The sequence below is a fragment of the Chiloscyllium plagiosum genome, unplaced genomic scaffold, assembly GCF_037043375.1.
Source record: "Chiloscyllium plagiosum isolate Xiang-an unplaced genomic scaffold, Cpla_swu_hap1 HiC_scaffold_9, whole genome shotgun sequence".
In the NCBI taxonomy this organism is placed as follows: domain Eukaryota; kingdom Metazoa; phylum Chordata; class Chondrichthyes; order Orectolobiformes; family Hemiscylliidae; genus Chiloscyllium; species Chiloscyllium plagiosum.
The window spans coordinates 102,468,218-102,486,463 of NW_028270147.1; the positions used below are offsets into that span (position 1 = coordinate 102,468,218).

General features: G+C 44.8%; 1 protein-coding gene across 1 annotated transcript in view; it reads left to right on the forward strand.

Annotated features, from left to right (window-relative positions):
- Positions 1-18,246, forward strand: part of LOC122554086 (putative voltage-dependent R-type calcium channel subunit alpha-1E) — a 1,472,327-nt gene that overhangs the window by 228,512 nt on the left and 1,225,569 nt on the right. The window lies entirely within an intron of this gene.

Consider the following 18,246-nt stretch of genomic DNA (forward strand, 5'->3'; position numbering starts at 1 on the left):
ACCATTCCTTGCCTGTCTCAGTGGGACAACGTTATCCAACACTCGCAACAAGTGCTCCTTAAACAGCCTTCATATTTCTGTTGTGTATTTCCTGTAGAATAATTGTTCCGAATTTATACTCTTCAGTTCTTGTTTAATAGCAGTACAATTTCCCCTAACCCAGTTAAATACCTTCCCATACTGTCTGTTCCTACCTCTCTATGGTTATGGTAAAGGTGAGACAATTGTGGTCACTGTCACCGAAATGCTGTCCCACCAAGAGATCTGACACTTGGCCTGGCTCGTTGCCTAGCACTAAATCCAATATGGCCTCCCCTATAGTCGGCCTACCTACATATTGAGTCAGGAATCCCTCCTGGACACACCTGCCAAAATCACCTCCATCCAGACCATCTGCACTGAGGAGGTTCCAATAAATATTGGGAAAGTTGAAGTCACCCATAACAACAACTCTGTTACGTCTGTACCTTTCCAAGATCTGCTGTCACCAATCTGTTCTTCCATCTCTCTGCTGCTATTGGGGCGTTTATGGACAACACCCAATAAAGTGACTGCTCCTTTCCTGTTACTGACTCCCACCCACACTGACTCAGTAAACAAACCCTCCTCAACAACCTCCTTTTCTGCTGCTGTGATGCCCTTTCTAATTAACAGTGCTACTCCCCCTCCTCTTTTACCCCTTCCATGCTCTTTTTAAAACATCTAAACCCTGGAACACCCAGCAACCATTCCTGTCCCTATGAAATCCATGTCTCTGTGAAATCCATGTCTCTGTTAGGGCTTCAACATTGTAGTTCCAAGTACTGATCCATGCTCTAAGTCCATCACTCTTATTCCTGACACTCCTTGCATTGAAACAGACATACTTTAACCCATCCCTTTGTCCTATCAACTGTGTATCCTTCCTGACAGATCTCTGCATTCTATTTTTGCTCATTCAACAACTACCCTCTCTCTGATCTGTAGCTCTCATTCACATCCCCCTGCCAAATTAGTTTAAACCCTCCCAAAGTGCTCTAGCAAATCTCCTGCCCGGGACATTGGTGCCCCTCCAGTTTAAGTGCAACCCGTCCTTCATGTACAGTTCCCACCTTCCCCAGAAGATACCCCAATGATCTATGTATCTGAAGCCCTCCCTCCTGCACCAGCCCTGTAGCCACGTGTTTAGCTGCACTCGCTCCCTGTTCCTTGCCTCACTAACACTTGGCACCGGTAATAATCTTGAGATTACCACTCTGCTCGTCCTGCTTTTTAGCTTCCAACCTAACTGCCTGAAATCACTTTTTAGATTGTTATCCCCTTTCCTGGCTATGTCATTGGTGCCAATGTGCACCACAACTTCTGGCTGCTCATCCCTCCACCCCCCCCCCCCCCCCCCCCCCCCCCCACTCCCCAACCCATCAGAATCTTGTCGACTCAATCAGAGACATCCCAGACCCTGGCACCTGGGAGGCAAAATACCTTCCGGGAGTCGTGTTCGCTACCACAAAATCTCCTGTCCATTCCTCTAACTATTGAGTTTCCTACCACTAGCGTTTTTCTATTCTCTCACCTTCCCTCTCAGCCACAGAATCAGGCTCAGTGCCAGAGACCTGGCCACAATGGCTTTCCCCCAGTGGGTCGTTCTTCCCCAACTGTATCCAAAACGGTATACTTATTGTTGAGGGGAATTGCCACGGGGGATCCCTGCACTGCCTGCCTGTTCCCTTTCCATCCCCTGACTGTAACCCATCTGCCTTTTTCTTGGATCTGAGGTGTGACTACCCCCCCCGTAACTCCTCTCAATTACATCCTCAGCCTCCCGAATGATCCGAATTTCCTCTAGCTCCAGTTCTCTAACACAATTTCCGAGCAGCTGGAGTTGGGTGCACTTCCCACAGAGGATGTCAGTGGGGATACTAGTGGCGACCCTTACTTCCCACATCCAAGAGGAGGAGCATGCAACTGCCCTAACATCCATTCCCACTGTGCTGAATTCCCAAAGAGACTATTGGGGTAAAAAAACCAAGTAACCTTACCGAATCAGCGCACAGAATTTTTTTTCCCTTAGACGAGGAAGAGGATGGATGAGAGACACTACCTGAGTAGTGTTTTGGGTAAAGCAACTGCCCAAGTATGTTACCTCACTTTGCCGGCAGTCCTGTGTCTGCTCCTACTCAGTGTGCACTCTGTCGATTCACAAGATAGGTTATTAAAGGATTAATTTACCTTCCCGGTAGCCCCCTGCTCCTCGGTCTCACTGCTTCTGCTGCTGCAAAAATGGACATTGTATCCGTGGATATGAGAACGCAATTACCAGAAGTTGGGGTAGTAATAGAAAGTTAACGTAGTTTTTAACTCAGCATGGACTGGCAATTGAGGTACAGTCTAATCAGGGATTGAACTTTATGTCTAAAGTTTTCCAGGTGGTCATTATCAGTTTGGATATTAAACAATTGAAGTCAACTGAATATCAGCCACAAACCCATGGAGACTCAAAATCGTGAGTGAAGTGTACTGACAGAAATAGCCTCAGGATTGAGACAAAGGATTAGTTTCCTTCCAATGGCTACCTGAGATTCCCCAAATAAATCCATTAGATTTAATCCATTTGGATTAGTTCATGAGACAGTGAGTCCTTTAAGATGGATGGGGGAGAAGCCCTTGAACCAAAAAGATGAATCTTCACTGTCGTCCATGCTTCTATAAAGACTCACAGGAACATAGAACAGTACAGCTCAGAACAGGCCCTTTGGCCCTCGACGTTGCACCGACGTGTGAACTATTCTCAGCTCGTCCCCCTACACTATCCCAAAATCATCCATGTTTAAATCTCCCTAATGTGGCTAAGTTGACTACATTAACAGGTAGTGCATTCCACACCCTTACCACTCTCTGCATGCTGTGAAGGTAGCACCGGAGCAGTTGCAAGTTTCATGAGTGAAAATGAAAGAACGAGTGGATGAACATTCACTATTTATCCCTGAAAGATGCCACCCAGGTTGATAGTGCTGTTAAGAAGGCATACGGTGTGTTTATTGGTAGAGGGATTGAATTCCGGAGCCGTAATGTCATGATGCAACTATACAAAACGCTGGTGCGGCCACACTTGGAATACTGTGTACAGTTCTGGTCACCTCATTGCAGGAAGGATTTGTAAGCATTGGAAAAGATGCAGAGAAGATTTACCAGGATGTTGCCTGTTCTGGAGGGAAGGTCTTCTAAGGAAAAGCTGAGAGACTTGGGTCTGTTCTCATTGGAAAGAAGAAGGCTAAGAGGGGATTTAATAGAGACATACAAGATGATCAGAGGATTAGATAGGGTAGACAGTGTGTCTTTTTCCTAGGATGATGATGTCAACTTGTACGAGGGGGCATAACTACAAATTGAGGGGTGATATATTCAAGACAGATGTCAGAGGCAGGTTCTTTACTCAGAGAGCGATAAGGGCATGGAATATTCTGCCTGCTAATGTAGTTAACTCAGCCACATTAGGGAGACTTAAACAATCCTTGGATAAGCATATGGATGATGATGATGGGATATTTTAGGGGGACAGGCTGAGTTCACAGGTCGGCGCAACACCGGGGGCCAAAGGGCCTATTCGGCGCTGTATTATTCGATGTTCTAATGAGAACTTTTCAAGCGGGAGATGAAGTTTAGGTTTTGGCATCCTTGCAAGGAAATGCGTTGAAAAATAAATTTGGTGCTCCATTACAGGGAGTGAGGAGGGTCTGTAAAGTGACTCACCTGATAAATACTCCTGAACCGAGGAAGAAGAATTGAGGATTTTACACAAAGGCATTGAAAAGGTATCATAGTAGGGAAAGGACATGGAGGAACAAGAGTGTCAGCTGATAAGAATCATCCGGGATGACAGGATCAATAAGAGAAATCGAAGGAGAGATACGTTTCTCAAAGAAAATCTTCTACAATTTGACTAGCCAATATGGAAATGCTGAGACAGTCAGGCACCATTCCAATATTTAGAGACAGGGTACTTATAAAACTATTGAGGAGGTGTAAGGTAAACAGTAGTGATATACCTGGATGCACTACATTAGCTGGACATAATGCTGATGTAGGAGAGTCAGGACAAAACAAAGAAAACAGAAAGCAAGGAACTGCAGGCGCTGGAAATCTGAACCATAAACAGAAATAGCTGGAGAAATTCAGCAGGTCCAATAGCATCAGTGGAGAGACCAGTAAGTCTCACGTCTGTCGTCTGCAAGGTGTTAGAAAGGATTCTGAGGGATAGAATTTATGACCATCTGGAAGAGCATGGCTTGATTAAATGCAGTGAACACGGCTTTGTAAGGGGCAGGTCATGCCTCACAAACCTTATCGATTTCTTTGAGGATGTGACTAGAAAAGTTGATGACGGTCGAGCTGTGGATGTGGTGTATATGGACTTCAGCAAGGCATTTGATAAGGTTCCCCATGGTAGGCTCATTCAGAAGGTCAGGAGGAATGGGATACAGGGGAACTTAGCTGTCTGGATACAGAATTGGCTGGTTGACAGAAGACAGCGAGTGGTAGTAGAAGGAAAATATTCTGCCTGGAAGTCTGTGGTGAGTGGTGTTCCACAGGGCTCTGTCCTTGGGCCTCTACTGTTTGTCATTTTTATTAATGACTTGGATGAGGGGATTGAAGGATGGGTCAGCAAGTTTGCAGATGACACAAAGGTTGGAGGTGTCATTGACAGTATAGAGGGCTGTCGTAGGCTGCAACAGGACATTGACAGGATGCAGAGATGGGCTGAGAGGTGGCAGATGGAGTTCAACCTGGATAAATGCGAGGTAATGCATTTTGGAAGGTTGAATTTGAAAGCTGAGTACAGGATTAAGGATAGAATTATTGGCAGTGTGGAGGAACAGAGGGATCTTGGTGTGCAGGTACATAGATCCCTTAAAATGGCCACCCAAGTGGACAGGGTTGTTAAGAAAGCATATGGTGCTTTGGCTTTCATTAACAGGGGTATTGAGTTTAAGAGTCATGAGATCTTGTTGCAGCTTTATAAAACTTTGGTTAGACCGCACTTGGAATACTGCGCCCAGTTCTGGTCGCCCTATTATAGGAAAGATGTGGATGCTTTGGATAGGGTTCAGAGGAGGTTTACCAGGATGCTGCCTGGACTGGAGGGCTTATCTTATGAGGAGAGGTTGACTGAACTCGGACTTTTTTCATTGGAGAAAAGGAGGAGAAGAGGGGACCTAATTGAGGTATACAAGATAATGAGAGGCATAGATAGAGTCGATAGCCAGAGACTATTTCCCTGGGCAGAAATGACTAACACGAGGGGTCATAGTTTTAAGCTGGTTGGAGGAAAGTATAGAGGGGATGTCAGAGGCGGGTTCTTTACACAGAGAGTTGTGAGAGCATGGAATGCGTTGCCAGCAGCAGTTGTGGAGGCAGGGTCATTGGGGACATTTAAGAGACTCCTGGACATGCATATGGTCACAGAGATATGAGGGTGCATATATGAGGATCAGTGGTCGGCACAACATCGTGGGCTGAAGGGCCTGTTCTGTGCTGTACTGTTCTATGTTCTATGTTCTCTGAGAGTGAAGTGGAGTTAACGTTTCAGGTCCAGTGACCCGTGAGTTCTGAAGTAAGGTCACGGAAATGTTGACCCTGATAAAACAAATCCTTGAGCCCAAGAAAACCAACTCTGGTGGAACCTCTAGGTTTTGTACTGTTTCTGGGAATAGTGGGACTGATTTCCAGTGCACTACCCCAGCGAACTGTAACATGGCAAATTAACATAATGACACTGATCATTCATTAAAATAAACTGTTCATGAATGTATTAGCATCCTAATTATTGATGCAGTAATTTTCTGCTTATTGAAGCAAGACCCGGCTGTTTATTAATGCAATAAGAGCTATGTTATTAATGTAATAGAATTCTGATTGTTAACGTAATAGAATCCTGATTATTAATGTAATAGGACACTGATTATTTATGTAATAAGATCGAGATTGTTGGTGCAGTAAGCACCAAAGTATTAATCTCACAGTGTCCTGGTTAATTATGTCACAGCATTCTGAATGTCAAAAATCATACGATACTGAGTCTGAATCTCGTAAGAATCTGAACATTAATGGTGATTGGATCCTGATTATTGATCCAACAGGTTTCCAATTATTGATCAATTGAATCCGTGTTAAAGCGTTATATCCCTAATGCTTGGAGAAATAGTTTCACTGCAAAAAAGCCACCTTTTTTAAAAATTTGCCTCAGCAATTCAGCCTCTGAGAGCTATCCATTCCACAAAGATATAAGGATTTAAAGGGGCCTCAGAATCAATCTGAGCTCTGCAACAGCCATTATTCCCATGAAGCTTATGCTCCCAAAATCTCATGAACTGATCCTGCTAATATTTGTGATGCCCTGGTTTGAACAGCCTTGTTTTAAGCAACGTATTAGGATGAAGGAGATGTGCAGTGATGGGGAGGCTTACCAGTCCCCTGGACCAGATGGATTTCATTCTCGAGGTTTTAATTTCAGAGGCGACAGATGCATTGTGGGAACCTTCCAAAATACCTTAGAGTCTGGAAAAGTCCGGCAATTTGGAAGCTTGTCAATCCAACATTCCTAATCAAGAAAGGAAGGAAACAGAAAGCAGGAAAGCCAGCTGGCCAAATATGTGAAAGAAAGAACTGTGGGTGCTGTAAATCGGAAACAAAACACAAGTAGCTGGAAAAGCTGAGCAGATGTGGCAGCGTCTGTAGAGAGAAATCAGAGTGACCCTTCCTCAGAACTGAACCTGATATGTGTTATTGGGAAAATGTTATCAAATCATTGGGTGGTACAGTGGCTCAGTGGTTAGCATTGCTGCATCACTGTGCAAGGAACCTGGGCTTGATTCCACCCTTAGATGACTGTCTCAGTGGAGTTTGCATATTCTACCCATGGGGAGATGTAGGATGGGGAAAACATTGTGGCTGTAAGAGCTGCATCTTTTTTGAGATTTTTTTTAAGTGTTGGAGCTGATTTTCTCAAATTCCAGGAGTAATCATTTTTGTTTTATAAGCTGTTGCATTGTTTTGGAACTTTGGGGGAAAAGATAAAAACAACAGCACTTTAAAAATGAGGAACAGAGCCAAACCACATAATCTGTGTGTGTGCGTGTGTGTCTCCACTGCTGTCTGACACAGCAATGAATCTGCACAGCCACTGTCTTTGCTGTTTGAGTTTAAGTATTTCTGGACATTGGAGTGCTTCTATGAAAAATGAACAAATAGCAAAATTCACAGCTGACCTTGGAGAAACCTGTGTGGGAGAGCTCACAGCACAGGAGCAGATAAGCGCATAGCTTTTAAGTGTAACCTTGCTGTCTTTTTTCAATAGTGAGTAGAGTGAGTTCTTTGTGGTTGTGTATTTTATTGAGATCTGTCCTTGTTTAAATTTTAAAAATATTAAACATAGGTACTAAGTTAGCTTGAAGCAGTGCTTTTCAAAGCAGTAAGACTGTGCTATTTTCTGGGTCTACAAATTGTTATAGTGTAAATATGGCCTTGGGTCCAGGTCGATGTAGGACAAACAGGAAGACACCTAACAATCCGCATACATGAACATCAACTAGCCACGAAACGACACGACCAGCTATCCTTAGTAGCCACACACGCAGACAACAAGCAATATGAATTCGACTGGGACAACACTACTATCATAGGGCAAGCCAGACAGAGAACAGCCAGGGAATTCCTAGAGGCATGGCATTCATCCACAAACTCCATCAACAAACACACCGACCTGGACCCAATATACCAACCACTACAGCGGACAGCTGAAACTGACAACCGGAAGCGGCAGGGACAGGCCACTATAAACACCGGAGGAAACATCAAAGAAGCGCTTCGCAGGAGGCTCCCAAGCACTGATGATGTCGCCTAGCCAGGGGACGAAACGTTTGCAACAAAAACTTCCAGCTCGGCGAACAGAACCACAACAACGAGCACCCGAGCTACAAATCTTCGCACAAACTTTGAGTGAAGAAGGCGTTTGGTATGCTTACTTTTATTGATCAGAGTATGATGAAGGGCTTACGCCCGAAACATTGATTTGCCTGCTCTTTGGATGCTGCCTGACTTGCTGTGCTTTTCCAGCACCACTCTCTCAACTCTGATCTCCAGCATCTGCAGTTCTCACTTTCTCATCCTTTATTGGTTAAAGTATTGAGTACAGCAGTTGGGAGGTCATGTTGTGGCTGTACAGGACGTTGGTTAGGCCATTTTTGGAATATTGTGCGCAATTCTCGTCTCCTTCCCATAGAAAGGATGTTATGGAACTTGAAAGGGTTCAGAAAAGGTTTACAAGGATGTTGCTACGGTTGGAGGGCTTGAGAGAGAGGGAGAGGTTGAATAGGCTGGGGATGTTTTCCCTGGGGCATCGGAGGCTGAGGGGTGACCTTATAGAGATTAATAAAATCATGAGGGACATGGATAGGAGAAATAGCCAAGGCTTTTCCCTGGGCTGGGGGAGTCCAGAACTAGAGGGCATAGGTCTAGGGTGAGAGGGGACAGATATAAAAGGGACCCAAGGGACAACTTCTTCACGCAGAGTGTGGTACATGAATGGAATGAGCTGCCAGAGGAAGGGTTTTAAGGGATATGAGCCAAGTGCTGACAAATGGGGGTAGATTAATGTGGAATATCTGGTTAGCATGGATGAATTGGACCGATAGGTCTGTTTCTGTTCTGTACATCTCAATGACCCTCTGACTGTGTGGGTTTCCTCTGGGTGCTCTTATTTCCTCCCAGAGTCCAACAATGCGCAGGTCGGATAGATTGGCCATGCAAGATTGTCCATAGTGTCAAGGGATGTGCAGGTTGGGTGGATTAGATGTGGTAACTATGGGTTTACAGGGAAAGGTTTGGGGAGCTGGATCTCTGTAGGACGCTGTTCAGAGGGTCGGTGTAGACTTGATGGGCTGAATGGACTCTTTCTGCACTGTGGGGATTCTATGATTCATGATTTAAGCAGGTACAGAAGCAGATTTAGAAAATCTCAATGGATTCAGGTGGAGTTGACATGACTTGGTGAAAGGTTGGTCACGTTTGACTAATTTATTTAAATTCTTTTGAGGAATTTATGTGAGTAGAGAGCAGAGTAATAGATGTGACATACTTGGATTTCCAGAAGGCATTTCACAAGGTGTCACATCAACTGGGTATTGCACAAAACATGATTTCATCATGTACTCGTGAGAGAGCAGTGCAATTTTGTAAGAATGGTTGCGGGAATGAGACCCTTCGGTTTGAAGACGTTGGGATTGTCCTCCTTGGAGGGAAGGCTGAGAGGAGATTTGATAGAGGTTTTCAAAATCCTGAGTGAATACAATAAGTAGGGAGACCTTGTTCCTGCTTGTAAAAGAAACAAGAATAAGAGGGCAGAGATTGAAAGTGAGCTGCAAACAAATCAAGGGATTCCGGGGAGACATTTCTTTCAACAGGTAGTTAGGGTCTAGAATGGACTGCCCGGAAATGTGGTGGAGGCTGGTTTAATTGAGCTATTCAGGAGGGGCATTGGATGGTTATTTGGATATGCAGGGGTATAGGAAAACAGCAGGAGATCGGCCCTAGGCAATTTGTATTGTCACAATGGGCCATATAACCGCCTTCTGCACCATAACAATTCTATTCTTTTGTGGGTAATGTGGTGGCATTGATAGATGATGCATTTGTTCAAAGGAAGATGAGACAAGTAGATCTTTTCTGAGTTGGCAGGCTGCTGCGAGTTGAGTGCCAGCATTGGGGCCTCAGTCATTTTCAATCTAAATCAATTACTCTGATGAAGAAACTAAACGTTAGGTGGCTAAATTTGCTGCTGCAACAACCATAGGTTGAAACACATGTGGTCCAGAGGCAATGAAGAGTCTGCAGAGAAGTTTAGAGATTGAGAAATTGTGTGACAAATTGGCAGATGGAGTATAATGTAAGTCAGTGGGAACTTGTCCACTTTGGCAGGAAGGATTGAAAAAGCAGTCTGCCAGTTTGGGATTTGTATCCATGAGCTCTGCAAATTACCTTGGGCCTCTGGATTATTAGTCTAGTGAGCATAGTCTAGTGGGTGGCACGGTGGCACAGTGGTTAGCACTGCTGTCTCACAGCGCCAGAGACCCATGTGTGGAGTGTCTGCGTGGGTTTCCTCCGGGTGCTCCGGTTTCCTCCCACAGTCCAAAAATGTGCAGGTTAGGTGAATTGGCCGTGCTAAAATTGCCTGTAGTGTTAGGTGAAGGGGTAAATGTAAAGTTGGTGTGGACTTGTTGGGCCGAAGGGCCTGTTTCCACACTGTAAGTAATCTGATCTAAAAAGTAGTCTAATCTAAAAGTTCAGGAGCAGAAGTAGACCATTCAACCCATCAAGTCAGCCATGTTGTTCAATAAGATCTTGGCTGATCTGATCATCCTGAACTTGACTTTCCTGCCTTTTCTCCATAACCCTTGATTCCATTCATGATTAAAAATCTATCTCAGCCTCAAATAAACTTAACGACCCAACCTCGACAGCCCTTTGCAGTAAAGAATTGCACAGAGTCACTGCCCTCAAAGGAAAATCCCTCTGCATCTCTCTCCAAATGAAGTGACCCCTTCCTCTGAGATTATGCTCCCGTTGTTAAGTCATAACTTCTAGTTATTTGCTCTTCGAGGAAATGCCTTCTCCATATCTCCCGGTCAAGACCCCTCAGGATCTTCTATGTTTCAGTCAGGTTAATGCTTGTTTTTCTGAATTCTATGAGTATACCTGACTATCTTCACATTCCAGGGATTAGATTGGTGAACCTTCTCTGCCCAGCCCTGATAGAATTTTATACATTTTAATCAGATCCCTCCTCTCATCCTTCTAAACTTGAGTGAATCCAGCCCCAGTTGTGCTGCTCTCCCCTCATAGGACAGTGCTGCCAAACCTGGTATCAGCCTAGTGAACATCTGCTGTACTCCCTCTTCGGCAAATATATCCTCCCATCGGCAGGGACACAACCTGTACATAATACTCCAGGTGTGGTGGTCACCAAGACCCTGTATAACTCCAGTCAGCCATTCCTACTCCTGAACTCAGTCCTCTTGTAGTGAAGGTCGACATACCATTTGAAATAGAATCACAGAGATCTGCAGCACAGAGAAAGGCCCTGCGGCCCATCATGACTGTGCCAGTCAGAAACAAACACCTAACTATTCGAATCCCATATCCCAGCACTTGCCCAATTGCCTTGACATTGCACTTGTACAATAAAATACTTGCTCAATAGTGTGAGGATTTCTGCCTGTCCAGGTATTCAGTTCCAGATTCCCACCACCCTCTGTATGAAAATGGATTTTCCTCCCATCACCTCTAAACCTGTTCTCCCTAACCTTAAAACTTAATCCCTGGGTAATCCATTAAGAGGAAAAGTCTATTCCTGTCTACCCTGACTGTGCCCCTCATAATTTTATACATCTCATTCATGCCTGCTGTCAATCTAAGGAACACAACCCCAGTGTGTCCAATCTCTCTTCACAACTGAAATTCTCCAGCCTCGGCAATATCCAGGCAAATCTCCTCCACACCTTCCCCAGGGCTATCACCACCCTCCTATAATGTGGATTCCAGAACTGCACATGGCGAGTCCAGCTGTGGCCTAACCAATGTTTTAGACAGTTCCAGCATCACCTCCCTGCTCTTAAACTTTGTGTCTTAGCTAATAAAGGCAGGTATATCCCATAATGCATTCATAACAACTTTATCCACTTGTCCTGAAACCTTATGGGACTGGTGGATGTGCACACCAAGGCCCCTCTGATCCCCGGTGCTTCCTGGGGTCCTATGTTTGTCACATATTCCCCTTCCTTATTTATCCTGCTCAACTGCATCACCTCAAATTTCCAGAATGTCCTCTGAAGAGGAAGTGCAGGATGTTGTAACCCAGCAACCAGTAAACCATGCAGTTAGTCTTTGGGCTTTCCGCCATCAACCATGGCTGAGCCGGTGCACACTCCAGGACCTTCTGAATTGGTGACCTTGTGCTGCCCAAAGATAGCGAGGATGTGTCTGAGACAGCCCTATCTCTGGTCGAGCCCATGTTTTCCAGGTCTCAGCACCGCAAATAAATGCAATGCAAGGCAGAAGCTTGGTTGAAATGCAGTGTGGCATTCTCAATCATAGCGGTTTCAGTCTGCTGGTGATTGTGGAGTACAGAAATGTGAAGCTGCCAGAACTGTCTGGGGTTACATTGTCAGTGACCATGACATTTGTCTTCCTGATATTGAGGGTTAAACCTAACACTTGACTGGCATGGGAAAGTCTGTCCATTTCCTACTTGATGGCGTTTGTCAGTGTGGAGTGCGAGTGTACTGTTGTCAGCACAGAACAACTTACCTTCCTAACTGATTGCTGCTCTTGCATGACCAATGAACAAGGACACTGAGATCCTTTTGTACATCAACCATTCCCCATCTGTCACCGTTTAAATAATACCCTGCCTTTCTGCTGGAAATGCAGAGCTTCAAGTTGTACTGCATCTGCCATATGTTTGCCCACTCACTCGACTTGACTGAACCACCCTGGAGCCTCTCTGCATCCTCCTCACCACTCTCACTCCCACCTAGTTTTGTGTCATCAGCAAACTTGGAAATAGTGCATCAGTCCCCTCATCCAAATCATTAATACATGCTGCGATCAGCTGCCGTTCAAGCCCCACTGATCCCTGCGCTACCAATTACTCTGAAAATGAGCCATTTATCCCTCCACTGTCTCCTGCTAACTAATTCTCAGCCTATGCCAGCATATTACCACCTGTGAATTGATTATCTCCTCATTTGGGATTTTGTGGAAAATATTCAGAAAATCTAAATACATGACATCCACTGGGCTCTTCCTCATCCATGCTAGTTACGTCCTCACAAAACTCTATAGATTTATCAAATACAATGTTTCTTTCATAAATCCATGTTGATTTTGTATAATCCTATTGGTATTTGCTAAGTGTCCTGATGTCACATCCTTTATAATCAAGTCCAGCCTTTTCCCTACTGCTTTTGTTCAGACAATCAGTCTTTAATTCCCATTTTCACGCCCCTTCCCCTTCTCTTTGTTACTTAGTGGACTTACATTTGTCACCCTCCAATCTACTGGGACTGTTCCAGATTCTACAGAATTTTGGAAAATGAGAACTAAAGTCATCCATTATTTCTGTGGCACCTCCTTCAGTACCCTAGGATATAGAATTATCAGACTGTAGGAAATAATCAGCTGTCAATCCCAGTAATTTCTCCAGCACTTTTGCTTATAATTGATACAAACTTCTTCCTCACCAACAGATATTTGCTTCACGAGCATTCCTCGGAAGTTACTTGTGTTCATTTCTTCTATGTAAAACATACCTTCTGAGGAAAGGTTCAGCACTTTGGGCTGTGATACCCGTGACAGTTTTTGAAGAACAAGAGATGACTTGACTGAACCATAAAAGATCCTGAGCGGACTTAACAGAGTAGACTCTCAGAAGGTGTCTCCCCTGTGGAGAGTCCAGGGGCAGGTTTTAAAATGAGGGTGTCCTGTTTTAAATGGAGATAAGGAGAATGCTCTCTCTCAGAGGGTTGATAGCTTGTGGAATCCTGTTTCTCAGAGGGCAGTGGATTATTGAATATATCCAAGGCAGCGCTTTTGATTTTTTTAGATTAGATTCCCTACAGTGTGGGAACAGGTCCTTCGGCCCAACAAGTCCACACTGACCCTCCGGAGAGTAACCCACCCAGACCCAATTCCCTCTGACAAATGCACCTTACACTATGGGCAATTTAGCATGGCATATTCCCCTGACCTGCACATCTTTGGACTGTGGGAGGAAACTGGAGCACCCGGAGGAAACCCACGCAGACACGGGGAGAATGTGCAAACTCCACACAGACAGTTGCCCGAGGCCAGAATTGAACCTTGGTCCCTGGCGCTGTGAGGCAGCAGTGCTAACCACTGAGCCACCGTGCCACCCCTGTGCTTAAAGATTTTTGAAATTTTAATCAGCAAGGGATTCAAAGATTCTGGGAGGTAGACAGTGAAATGGGGCTCAGAGCACTACTTGATCACAAGACGATCTAATTGGAATAGCAGAATAGGCTAGAGATGCTGAAAGGTGCACTGCTGCTGTTAATTTTTGTGAGTGGCAATTGCAGCAACTGAAGACATGACCATCAATGATTAAGAGGTCAGAATTAAGGGAGCGCAGAGATCTAGGAGGGTTGTGATGCTCGAGACAATTGGAGAGTCTGTAGAGAATTGGAAGGGTGGTTGGAATGTTATTGGAAAGAGAAGCTGAAGTAGTCATGGCTATTTGGGGGCAGCACGATGGCTTAATGGTTAGCTCTGCTGCCTCACGGTGCCTCATTACCTGCCTCACGGTGCCTGGGTTCAATTCCATCCTTGGACAACCGTCAGTGTGGAGTTTACACAATGTGCCTGTGTCTGTGCACGTTTCCTCTGGGTGCTCCAGTTCCCTCCCATGGTCCAAAGATGTGCAAGTTTGGTGGATTGACAATTCTAAATTGCCCATAGTGTGCAGGGATATGCAAACTAGGTGGGTATGTAGGGTTACAGGGATAGGGTGGGGGGGGGGGGGGTGGTGTCAGTGGGATACCCTTTGGAGGGTCATGTGGCCAAAGGACCTGCTTCCACACTGTAGGGATTCTATGATCTGATAATCCTTAACTCTGCTTCCCTGCCTTCTCCCCATGACTGAGAGAAAGTGAGGACTGCAGGAGAGTCAGGGTCGAAATGTGTGGTGCTGGAAAAGCACCGTGGGTCTGGCAGCATTCGAGGAGCAGGAGAGTCGACGTTTCGGGCATAAGCCCTTCATCAAACAGAAGGCCTGAAGTGTTGACTGTCCTGCTCCTCAGGTGCTGCCTGACCCACTGTGCTTTTCAGCTCCCACAAGGGGTAATGAGCTCTGCAAGTCTCCTCTGTTAAGTCCCCTCAGAGCAGAATGTTTCAGTAAGGTCACCTCTCATTCTTCCAAGTTCCAATGAGTACAGACCCAACCTACTCAACCTCTCCTCATAAGACCATCCCTCCATATCTGGTATCAGCCTAGGGAACCTTTCTCTGGACTGCCTCCAATGCAAGTACATCTTTCCTTAGATAAGGAGCCCATAACTATTCTCAGTATTCCAGTTCTGGTATCATTAGTGCCTTGTACAGTTCTAGCATGACCTCCCTATTTTAACACACTATTCCCTTTGAAAGAAAGGCCAGTAGTCCACTTGTCTTTTTCTAGTTTGGCTAACAAAGGCAAGTATCCCTGTGGTTTCTTGACCACCTTATTTACCGGTCCAGTCACCTTCAGGAATCTGTAGACATGAACCTCCAGGTCTTGTCATTTATGTACACCTTTCAGTGTACTACCATTTATTGCCTACTCCTTTGCCTCACTTTCCTCTCCAAAAGCATTTCCTCACGCTTTTTCGAAATTGCACTCCATTTGACACGATTCCACTACCTGTTTGGTCCATTGAAGTCTTCCTTAAGTCTTCAGCTTTTATTTTTCCTCATTGTCAACCACATGGGCAATTTTACTATCATCTGCAACCTCCTTAATTCAAGTTCAAATCATTGATATGAACCACAAAAAGCAAGACATTAAGCCTGCGGATCACCACTGGGAAAGAATCTTTCAATCTCGAATCACTTACCTTTGTTTCCTGCAACTCCAACACGGCAGTAATATTTCATCAACTTGATCCAGCTACCTCGGCCTTAAAATATTTAAAGATTTTGCATCCACTGCCATTTGAAGAAGGAAATTTCAAAAACTCTCTCAGTCCAACGATAAACAAAATTCCTCGTCTCTATTTTAAATGAATGTCGTCTTATTCTTATACTTTGACCCCTAGTTTTAGATTCTTCCACAAGAGGAAACTTCCTTTATCTATCCAGCTGGTGCAAGGCCCCTCAGGATCGTATGGCCTCAATTAAGTTACATCTGAGACTCTTCTAAACTCCAGAAGACACAGACCTAGCCTTTCCTCATTAAGGAATCCACTCATTCCAGGTGTGAGTCTAGTAAACCTTCTCTGAGCTGTTGCCAATTTATGAACATGCTTCCATAAGTACAGTAGGTAAAAGTCGATTTTGCTGCTCCTCGGATGCTGTCTGAACTGCTGTGCTTTTCCAGCATCACTCTAATCAGGAATCCATAACTACAGTGACCAGTCCTGTACACAGCTCTCCAGACATGGTCTCACCAATGCCCTTTATAACTGAAACATAATTTCCCTCCTATAGTGTACAGTTTGCAATAAGCCATAATATTATACTAGCTGTCTTGATTACTTGCTGTACCTGTGTACTCCTCTTCATGTAGTAGGATACCCAGATCCTTCTGTACCGGTTGTTTCAAAATGAAGAGTCATCGTTTTGCTCAGAATTTGCCCCAGTAATTGGTCTAATGCAGAGGTCAGACTGATTGGTCTGCAGTTACTCAGTTCAATCCTTCCTCTCTTTTTAAAAAACAGTGTGTCACAACCAGTTCTTCACCACCATACCAGTAGCCGCTCAGAATTGGAAAATGATGCTCAGAGCGTCTGGTAATACTTCCTTTGCCTTCCTTAATAGCCTGGGCTACATTTCAGAGACCAAAACGGACATTGTTGGAATAGCTCAGCAGGCCTGGCAGCATCTGTGAAGAGAAACCAAAGTTAACATTTCTGGTCTGGTCGCCAAAAGGTTCTGAGGAAGGGTCACTGAACCCGAAACGTTAACTTTGATTTCACTTCACAGATGCTGCCAGGCCAGCCAGCAACGTCTGTCTTTGTTTCCAAAACTTACAGCATCCGGAGTTCTTTCGGATAGGTTACATTTCATCCGAGCCTGGGGGATTTATTCCTTTTCAAACCTGGCGAACCCCCTTTGTAAATAGCACTGTTAAAGTGCCTTCACAACACCACGTAGACTATGGTGGTTCAAGTAGGCTGCTCACAATCACCACCTCCTGGACAAATAGGGATAGGCAATAAATGCTGGACACCCACATCCCACAAAAGATTTTTAAAATGTGTTCTCTCGCTATGTTAATTTCACATTCCTCCTTCCTGATTTCAAAGGCTTTACCATCGTAAAACCATGTGAAAAATATTCATTGATAACCGTATCTATATGGTCTGCCTTCACATTAGTAACCCCTCTTCTTTGTTACCTATTAAAAATATCCTTGCTAATTCCATGATTGAAGTTGCCAATACAAGTAACAGTGAGATAGCTTTCTGCATTGCCTCAATCTTACAGACAGGGGCCCCTGGCATGAACCTGTTAGACGAGAGGATGGAGGGGACACGGGAGAGGCCTTTAAGAAGATGATCATTAATCGAGAAATGAAGCTAGAGTGTGGGGCACAGACAGGGGAAGTAGCAGTAACAGTATTGTGGGGGTGGAGGGCGTGGGGTGGTGGAGTGTGTGTGGGTAGGGCTGGAGTTCAACCTGGGAAAGTATGATGTGATTTAAACTCTAATGCAGATTAAAGTGCTAAAGGCAGGATTCTTGGCCGTGTGGAGAACAGAGGGACCTCAAAGTTGCCACCCAAGTTGATGGGGCTGTTAAGAAGGCATTCATTAGCAGGGGAGTTGAGTTTAAGCCGCGAGGTTATGCTGCAGCTCTATAAAGCCCTGGTTAGACCACACTGAGAATATTGTGTTCAGTTCTGGTCGCCTCATTATAGGAAGGATGTGGAAGTTTTAGAGAGGGTGCAGAGGAGATTTACCAGGATGCTGCCTGGACTGGAGGGCATGTCTTAGAAGAAAGGTTGAGAGAGCTGGGGCTTTCTTATTGGAATGAAGAAGAATGAGAGGTGACTTGATGGAGGTGTACAAGATGATGAGAGGCACAGATAGAGTGGATAGCCAGAGACTTTTCCCCAGGGCAGAAATGTCTATCACGAGGGGTCAAAATTTTAAGGTGATTGGAGGAAGGTTTAAGGGAGATGTCAGAGAGAGGTTCTTTACACAGAGTGGTGGGTATGTCAGCAGTGGTACTAGAGTCAGATACATTAGGGACATTTAAGGGTCTCTTGGATAGGCACATGGATGATAGTAAAATGAAGGGTATGTAGGTTAGGTTGATCTTAGAATGGATAAAAGGTTGGCACAACATCAAGGGCTGAAGAGCCGGTACTGTGCTGTACAGTGCTTTGTTCTGTGTTCGATGACCTATCATTCTGTCATTGTTTTACCTGTCAGTGATGTTATATTGGCCTGGTTTTCAGCCATCCCAATGAAGTTAGCTCCTTCCAAATTGGATGTTTGA